The following is a 9,774-nucleotide window of genomic DNA, read 5'->3' as shown; positions in this document are numbered from 1 at the left end:
GTGACTGGAAAAAAGAGTCACAAAACTGAAAGATACAAATATTTGAGTGTAAATAGTACATTTTAAATGATATAGTCACCCTATTATTTCTTTAAAATCTTAATTTATTTCTATTATTTCTTAAAATAGGGTATACCTATAATTATAATTAGGTAAACTTAGTACAGACCAGGAAATATAAGTAAAGTTTTCTCTAGGACTGGTATAAAACTAACCCTAGAAATTTGGTTTCCTGCTCCACTTGTTAGAGCTTCCGGGAATGGAAATACATCCAAACATCAATACAGAACAGAGGCTTAATAAATGACCACTGAACAAATAAAGAAATATTGACGGAAAGAATAAACATAAATTTCATCCTAAAGAATATGTAAAAGTAAATCTTAAGAGAGTTAAGAGTTATTAGGAGTTTGGGATTAACATGAACACACTACTACGTATAAAATAGATAACTGGGACTTGCCTCGTGGCTCAGTGGATAAGACTCCACGCTTCCAATGCAGGGGGCCCGGGTTCAATCCCTGGTCAGGGAACCAGATCCCACATGCATGCCGCAACTCAGAGTTCTCATGCCACAACTAAGGAGCCCCCGTGACACGACTAAGGAGCCTACCTGCCACAACTAGGAGCTGGTGCAACCAAATAAATAAATAACTATATTTTTAAAAAATAGATAACCAACAAGGACCTACTATATAGCACAAGGAACTATACTTAATATTTTGTAATAACCTATAAGGGAAAAGAATCTCAAAAAAAATAGATATATATGTATGTATAACTGAATCACTTTGTTGTATATCTGAAACTACCACAACATTGTAAATCAACTATACTTCAATTAAAAAAAGAGAGAGAGTTAAAAGAGTTATATTTTAAAAGGTTAGGAGGGGCTTCCCTGGTGGCGCCGTGGTTGAGAATCTGCCTGCTAATGCAAAGGACATGGGTTCGAGCCCTGGTCTGGGAAGATCCCACATGCCGTGGAGCAACTAGGCCCATGAGCCACAACTACTGAGCCTGCGCGTCTGGAGCCTGTGCTCCGCAACAAGAGAGGCCGCGATAGTGAGAGGCCCGTGCACCGCGATGAAGAGTAGCCCCCGCTTGCCACAACTAGAGGAAGCCCTCGCACAGAAACAAAGACCCAACACAGCCAAAAATAAATAAATAAATAAATTTTTAAAAAAAAGATTAGGAGGGTTACAAAATTGGAAGGGAACAGGAAGATCAATATATTCATTTTTAAAAAGCAGCTGGGTCTGTGAAGATATACTGTGTCAGTTTTTAGGACATTAAAACTCCACATTGGCATGTATTTTTCATTTGCCCCAAATGCAAAGAACATTTCCCTTTCATGGGATTTTTTCCATGATGCATTTTTTTTCTGGAATCATACCTAGATTTCCAGCCTGGTGCAGGCACCTCTCAAGGTCCCCAAACTGGAAGTACCCTCTGCCACTCTCAACTCCCCAGACATTGTTCTATGCTACTTATCAAGTTCCACTGTACATCACGGTTACTCAGTCCTCTTGTTCACATAGTACGTACCTCCACTCTTAGATTATAAACTTCTCAAAAACAATGACTTTCTTACTCATTTCTTCTTCTCACAGCAAACTGTAAATGTCTATTCAATGTATTTAGAAAGGGCTTACAATTCTTTAAATTACTGTTATCAACATTCATCCAATAAAAGACTAGAACATAAAAAAAAAAAAACAAAAAAAAACCCTCCACATTGGCAACACTTCCAGAATTCTGGACTGAGGAGATTGACAAATCATCTATCCAAAAAGCTACATTAAAATTATACAAAATTATCAAAACAATCATTTCAAGATTTTGGGGGGGGGGGAAATTAACCAGAGGTACACAACAAATTGAAAAGCATTATTTAAAAGAACAACAACAACTGAACCTCTGTTAAGAAAAGTAGGGATCTGGGGCATCAGAGGCTGTTCTCATTCCCTAGTCCCTACCGCCAACTCCAACATCATGATTCTATGAGGACAGGACAAGCCATGAAAACCAGCAGCTCTGCTGCTTGGAGGGTGATGGCTTAATTTGGTGTCCAGAGTATTGTCGGAAACAAACGATCTTAGAAAATAAGTGGTAAACGATCACGGAAAATTAATATTACAGCTGGCTGAGACTGCAGTACCGGTTGGGGCAAGCAATAGAGCAGCCAGAAATTTAAGTGAGATCCAGAGAAACTTATCAAGGTCTACTACTACTAAATTTAAGTAGTGGACCTTGATAAGCTCTCACATATCCTTGGTGGTCTGGAAGGTGTGCCCATGTCCAAGGTTATGCACCGGCTGAATGTGAGGCCTTGCATATACAGAAAATAAAAGTCACAGCAGACTTGACTGAACTTTAAATGTGTTGCTCAAGTCATACACAGATACTCAGCAAAGGGTAAAGCCAAACTAGGCTCAAGATATTTAAGTACAACCAATCATTACCAATCGTTAGCTGACCACTAAACTATGCTGACAATCCCTAGGAAGTCAGGCTTAAAAATAAAAACAAGAATTAAAAGAAAAAAAAAACTGAGGAGACACATCAGTGGCCACACATTGCAGGGGAGACAGACTCTACAGACTTAGTCCAGGCAAGTTACCAAACAACAAACAAACAACAGTAGCAGCAACAACCCCTGGGGAGGGTGCAGATCAGAATCGAGAGCTGCTATATTATCTAAAACAGAGGTCAGCAACCTATAGCCCATGGCCCAATTATGGCCCATTGCCTGTTTTTTTTTTACATAAAGGTTTTTTTGGAAGACATCTATGCTCATTCATTTACATATTGCCTATGTCTGCTTTCCCACTACAATAGCAGAGTTAGTTAGTTACAACAGAGACCACATAGCTTGCAAAGCCTAAAATATTTACTGTATGGTCCTTTATAGAAAACATTTGTTGGTCCCTGATCTAAAATGTTCAGTTTTCAACAAAAAATTATGAGACATACAAATAAATAGGAAAGGGAGGCCTATATACAGAAAGAGGACACACTTAATAGAAACTGGCTCTGAGGGGGCCTAAATGTTAGACTTAACAAAGATTTCAAGGCAGCTGTTATAAATATGTTCAAAGAACTGAAAAAATAAACAAGTTTTTAAATTAAAGTATGACAATAACTCAATAGAGAATATCAATCAAAAGATAGAGATTATAAAACAAAACAAATGCCAGAGTTGAAAAGCACAGTAACTGAAATGAAAATTCACCAAGGGATTCAACAGCAGATTTGAGATTGCAGAAAAAAAGAATTAGTGACCTTGAAGATATATTAATAGAGATTATCCAATCTAAAGAAAAGAAAGGAAAAACAATGAAGAAAAATAAACACATACTAACATATGTGTAAGGGGAGCCCCAGAAGGAGGAGAGAGAGAGAGAGAAGGGCAGCAGAAAAAGGCCCAAAACTTCCCAAATTTGAGGAAAAACAATCTACACATTCAAGAAGTGCAATGAACTCCAAGTGCAACGAGAATCCACAAAAAACCTACTAGTACTAGCAAACGAATTCAGCAAGGTCACAGGACACAATATCAATATGTAAAAATCAACTATATTTCTATATACTAGTACATAATCTGCAAATAAAATCAGGAAAACAATTCTATTGCCAATGACATAAAAAATTAAGTATTTAATACATTTGTTAAAAGAAGTGCAAGAGTACAGTAATAGCTATACAACATTGCTGAGAAAAACTAAAAAAAAAAAAAACTGAAATACACAGATGTTCCATTTTCATGAATTCAAAAACCTAATGTTGTTAAGATTACAATTCTTCCTAAATTGATCTATAGATTCAGTACAATCTCTATCAAAATCCTAATAATCATTATGCATAAGCTGATAAGCTGAATTTAAATTTTATGGAAATACAAATGACCTAGAATACCAAAACAATTTTGAAAATTAAGAACATAGTCAATGGATTCATAGCTGCCAATTTCCAAACTTACTAGAAAGCTATAATAATCAAGACAGTGTGATACTGACATAAGGACAAACACAGGTCAATGGAACAGAATTAAAAGATCCAAAACCTGAGCCTTATATTTAATTTGTTAAATAATTGATATTTAACAAAAGTGCCAAAGCAATTTAATGAGAAAAGGATAGTCTTTTCAACAAATGGTACTAAGATAATTGGACATCTGCATGTAAAGAGAAGAATAAAGACCCTTACCTCATAACACATACAAATGAATGCAAAATGGCATAAACCTAAATGTAAAAACTAAAATATAAAGCTTTTAGAAGAAAACATAGGGAAAAAATTTTCATGACCTTGGGTTAGGCAAAGATATATTTAGATATGACATCAAAAATATTGTACAATCCATAAAAGAAAAAAATTAATAAGTTGGACTTCCTCAAAATTTAAGATGTTTGTGCTTCAAAAGACACTATTATGAAAATGAAAGCCATGACACAGACTGGGAGAAAATACTTATAAATCACACAACTGATAAAGAATTCTTGCTAAAAATAAGAACTCTTTTTTTTTTTTTTTTTTTAGAAATTCACGTTCTTTTATTTATTTATTTATGACTGTGTTGAGTCTTCGTTTCTGTGTGAGGGCTTTCTCTAGTTGCGGCAAGTGGGGACCACTCTTCATCGCGGTGCGCGGGCCTCTCACCATCGCGGCCTCTCTTGTTGCGGAGCACAGGCTCCAGACGCGCAGGCTCAGTAATTGTGGCTCACGGGCCCAGTTGCTCCGCGGCATGTGGGATCTTCCCAGACCAGGGCTCGAACCCGTGTCCCCTGCATTGGCAGGCAGATTCTCAACCACTGCGCCACCAGGGAAGCCCTAAAAATAAGAACTCTTGCAACTCAATTTTTTAAAAAAGACAATTTAAAAATGGAGCAGATTTGAATAGACATTTCATGAAAGAAGAAATAGGAATGGCTAATAACCGCAAGAAAACATGTTCAACATCATTAGCCATTAAGGAAATGCAAATTAAAATCACAATGAGATACTACTTCACACCCATTAGAATGACTATAATCAAAAAGACAATAACAGGGACTACCCTGGTGGTCCAGTGGTTAAGAATCTGCCTTCCAAAGCAAGGAACACGGGTTCAATCCCTGGTTGGGGAACAAAGATCCCACATGCCGTGGGGCAACTAAGCCCACGCGCCGCAACTACTGAGCCCACGCACCGCAACTACTGAGCCCATGCATTCTGGAGCCCACGCATCACAACTAGAGAGCCCACACGCCGCAACTACTGAGGCTGCACGCCACAAGTAGAGAGCCTGCGAGCCACAACTACTGAACCACGTACTGCAACGAGAGATTCCACGTGCCGCAACTAAGACCTGACACAGACAAATTAACAAAAAAAAAAAAAGACAATAACAAGCACTGAGGAGGATGTAGAAAAATTGGAACCTTCATACATTGCTTGTGGAAATGTAAAATGGCACAGCCACTCCGGAAAACAGTTTGGCAGTCTCTTAAAATGTTAAACATAAATTTACTGTATCACCCAGCAATTTAACTCCTAAGTATCTCCCCAAGAGAAATGAAAACCTGTATCCACACAAAGTCTTATACCCAATCTTTCATAGCAGCCTTATTCATAACAGCCCCAAGCCGGAAACAACTGGTAAATGGATAAACAAAATGTAGTATATTAATATAGCAATGCAATATTATTCAGCCATAAAAAGGAATGAAGTACTGATACATGCTACAATATGGATGAACCTCAAAAACATCATGCTAAGTGAAAGAAGCCAGACAAAAAGGTCACATATTGTATGATTCATTTATAGGAACTGGACAGAAAAGGCAAATTTATAGAAATGGCAAGCAGAATAGTGTTCGCCTGGGTCTAGGGGTGGGAGCTAAGACTGACTGCATATGGTGGGCACTAGGGTTCTTTTTTAGGTCATGAAAATGTTCCAAGACTGGATTGTGATGATGATTGCATAATTCCATAAATTAAAATGTACTGAATTGTATACTTCGATCAGGTGAATTTTATATGTAAATTATGCCTCAAAGTAGTTTTTAAAAAACTCTACATGGATTCCAACTATTTATATCTTCCAAAATTACTATTCCTTTAATCTCTGATAGCTTTTAAAATGACAAAACTTTTCACTAATCATTCCTGCTCTGCAACCAATTTTTTAACTTCCAGTCAATTTTTAACATTTTGTGAAAGCTAATTCTCAGAAGTTGGATTCATTTTCTTCAATCTATATAATTGAGATGACAATTTTGATGAGTTTCTTTCATTCCCCAATAACCCAATGAGTTGATGTAACCAGGCAAAATGAATGATCTAATGACTCACTCAGTCATGATCTAATGACTGTAATACTACTTTACAAAGCTATAATGATTCTAAAGCTCTCTAAGTCTGCTGAAGAAATAAAAATACCACCTGTCAGATAAAATGATTTATACATTCTTTGGTATGTGCAGCATAAATCATTGTCTAACTGGCATGACACCCACTTTTGCATCCTACGTTTTTAACCCTTTTTTGCCCCCTCCACATAGAGAAGAAGAATTTACACTGCTCTTCACTAGATTTGTTTTTTGTCCTCAAAAAGTCCCAAATACGGCATCAATCTCTTTCCTCAGATCTCAGGAATAGAGGCTTCCTCCAGTCATCTATTCCCCCAAACATAACCTAGGCAAATAACTTTTATGTGTTCTCTGTAATGAATTTACCCTTACGAAGAGAGAAATCATGGAAGACTTATACCAATGTTTTCTTTCTCCATCAATGATCAGGTACATTCCTGATTATATGCCCTCCCTCTATTTGTTGGTCCATTTCTAAGTCTCTACCAGTAGCTTTCAGGAGTACCTGGCTTGGGCTGTGTTTGATTCACAAGGGCCCTGATGGCAGGTCATGTTCCATCAGTTTTTTCCATCCAATCTTAAAAAAGAGAAAAAGGATTCTCTCAATCTGTGGCATACAGTACAAACGTTGAAATTATTTTTAAATATATATATATATGTATACATATTTATAAACATAAAGACAAACACAAAGATTTAATTTCATGTCAGTTTTCAGGCTTCAGTTTCATTCCAAGCAACTTCTTTCCCATATATTTCTAAATGTTAAATTCTGGGAAAATTAGTTACAACTGAATATTCATTGAATTCATTAAAGTGTATGTAGGTGGTTTTTTTTTTAAGAAGCCAATTCTTATCTGGCCTAAAAGGAATCTATTTAAATTAAAAATTCAATCAGTAAATTCAACAAATATCTATTGAACACCTACTTCTCAACAGTCCCTGGATACTTAGGGACAAATAAGGAACAGTTTCCACATTCAAGAAGTTTATAAGCTGATAGGAGAGAACGAACCAGAACTACATATAATTTAAATCAGATTGGGATAAGTACCACAATATTAAGAAAAAAAAAAAAAGCCACAAAAACATAGGTTGTACCTGGGAATCATGGAAGATTTCAAAAAGTTCCCTTGACAAAAAGATAATGCTTCAACTGGAATGGAATTGGGAGTGGAGAGTAGTAATAGAATCCTGGGGAAGAGAGTCAAGTGGGGTGCAGTATAGATGTAGTCTCAGATGAGTGAGGGCATATTGGGAGACAAGGCTGAAGTCTGATGAAGATAATAATACTAGCTAATATTTATTGAGCATTTACTATGTGCCAAGTACTATTTAAAGCACTTTACATATATTAACTTATTTGATCCTCACAACTACCCTATGAGGAATGTACTGTTATTATTCCCATTTTATAGATGGCAAAACTGAGGTATAGAACAGTTAAGTAGTCTGCTCATGGTTACACAGACACAGATAACAGTTATGGAGCCAGGATCTTGAAATCCATAAATAATAAAAGAAGAACAAATTCTATCTCACCCCTAACTACATTCATTATAAGAGCAATTAACAGGTATCTTAACTACCCCTTCCCCCATTAACTCCTAGGCCATCCTTCAAGGCCCAACTCAAATGTTTCCTTCCTACAAAACCTTTCTTGATCCCCCAGCTGAACAACATATATTTCTCCTCTAAGCTTCGTAGCACTTATCTGGATCAATCTTACAGCAAACAGCTTATGAACAAAATCTTAATATTTCATTCCTAGCATTACAGATTTTATGTGCATCAGTCCCTCTTTTAAGTTCTCCTTTATACTTTGTATTCTCCATCACTCCTAGGACAGTACCTGGCACGTAATGGTAGCTATATCTATGGAGCACTTATTTTTGGCAAGGCATTGTGCTGAGTATTTTACAGGAATTCTCTCACAAAATCCTTACAGCAACCCTATTCACGCATTCAGTCGCTATTTTCAGTCCCTTCTGTGGCAGATAAAATAATAGATGCTGGGCTTCCCTGGTGGCGCAGTGGTTAAGAATCTGCCTGCCAATGCAGGGGACACGGGTTCGAGCCCTGGTCTGGGAAGATCCCACATGCCGCGGAGCAACTAAGCCCGTGAGCCACAACTACTGAGCCTGCGCGTCTGAAACCTGTGCTCCGCAACGGGAGAGGCCGCGACAGAGAGAGGCCCGCGCACCGCGATGAAGAGTGGCCCCCGCTCGCCGCAACTGGAGAAAGCCCTCGCGCAGAAACGAAGACACAACACAGCCAAAAAAATAAATATAAATTAATTAAAGAAACGTTTAAAAAAAAAATACTAGATGCCTCTTAAACTCAGTAAACAAGGCAGATATGGTCCATGTCCTCAAGAAGCTCACAGTCTATGGAGATTGGTACTATTGGTATCCTCTAGAATAGAGATGAGGAAAAGTGAGGCTCAAAGAAGTTAATTTGTTTGCCCAGAATCACACAGCAAAAAAGTGGCAGAGTCTGAATTCAAACTCAGCTCTCCAGACTGGATATTTGGGACCCTGTGCATACAACCACTATGTTCTAGAGGAGGCACCTGATAAACACTTACTGAAGGAAAAGTTTTAGAAAACTCCTACAATGAAAACTATCCCGAGGATAATGAAGACTTCCATTCAATTCCGCTGAGAGGAAAGCAGGAAATGAGCAACAGTGCAGATGGAGGTTGTAGTAGTATCCTCATACACACCTGATAGCTCAGAACTGCTAATCAAGCCATCTGCTGAGGAGACCTGCTCAGCACTGAGGATTTCCTCGTGTCCCTTAAAGTGGTCTCTCCTGAGCAACAAGGCTTCGCTGCGCGCCAGGATGGTGTAGCGAAGTCACTAATTCACAATGAGACCCTGTATCTCCTACCAGACAACCGGTGGCGTGGAATGGAAGGTAAAGACGCACGACTCCTTATTTAAACGTGGGGCAACTATTCTTGAAAGGTGAACCCCCGCCCCCGAGAGAAGCGGCCTCCAAGAAAAAGCGTGAGTCTATACTTCTCACCGGAGGAGTGAGGAAGCAACCGCGAGGGGATTACGAGAGACCCTACTCACAACGCAGGCACCCCTGGCCCTGTGGGCCGGACATCCCACAGCCCACAGCCTGCTGGCCAGACAGACTCCCTTCTCCAAACGCCACTGTGGCAGCCGCACTGTTTGGCCTATCCTAGTCATCTCCCCAAACAAAAGAGGTTTTACAGTAGCGTTATCCTAAAATATAGACCAGGCATTAATAGGCGCCTGGAGGCACGCGTCTTACTCCCCACAATTTCTTAGCCCAACAGACCACCTGACTTTACAACAGGTTCTCCGCGTTAAGCGGCGGAGACGACCTCTAAGGGCCAGCTCCTGGCCCAGGGGCTCCTGCGACAGCGTGGACAGACAGCCTCAGCCACTGG

This window comes from Balaenoptera borealis, assembly GCF_965194805.1.
Source record: "Balaenoptera borealis genome assembly, chromosome: 11".
Lineage (NCBI taxonomy): Eukaryota > Metazoa > Chordata > Mammalia > Artiodactyla > Balaenopteridae > Balaenoptera > Balaenoptera borealis.
This window is presented reverse-complemented; position numbering follows the sequence as displayed.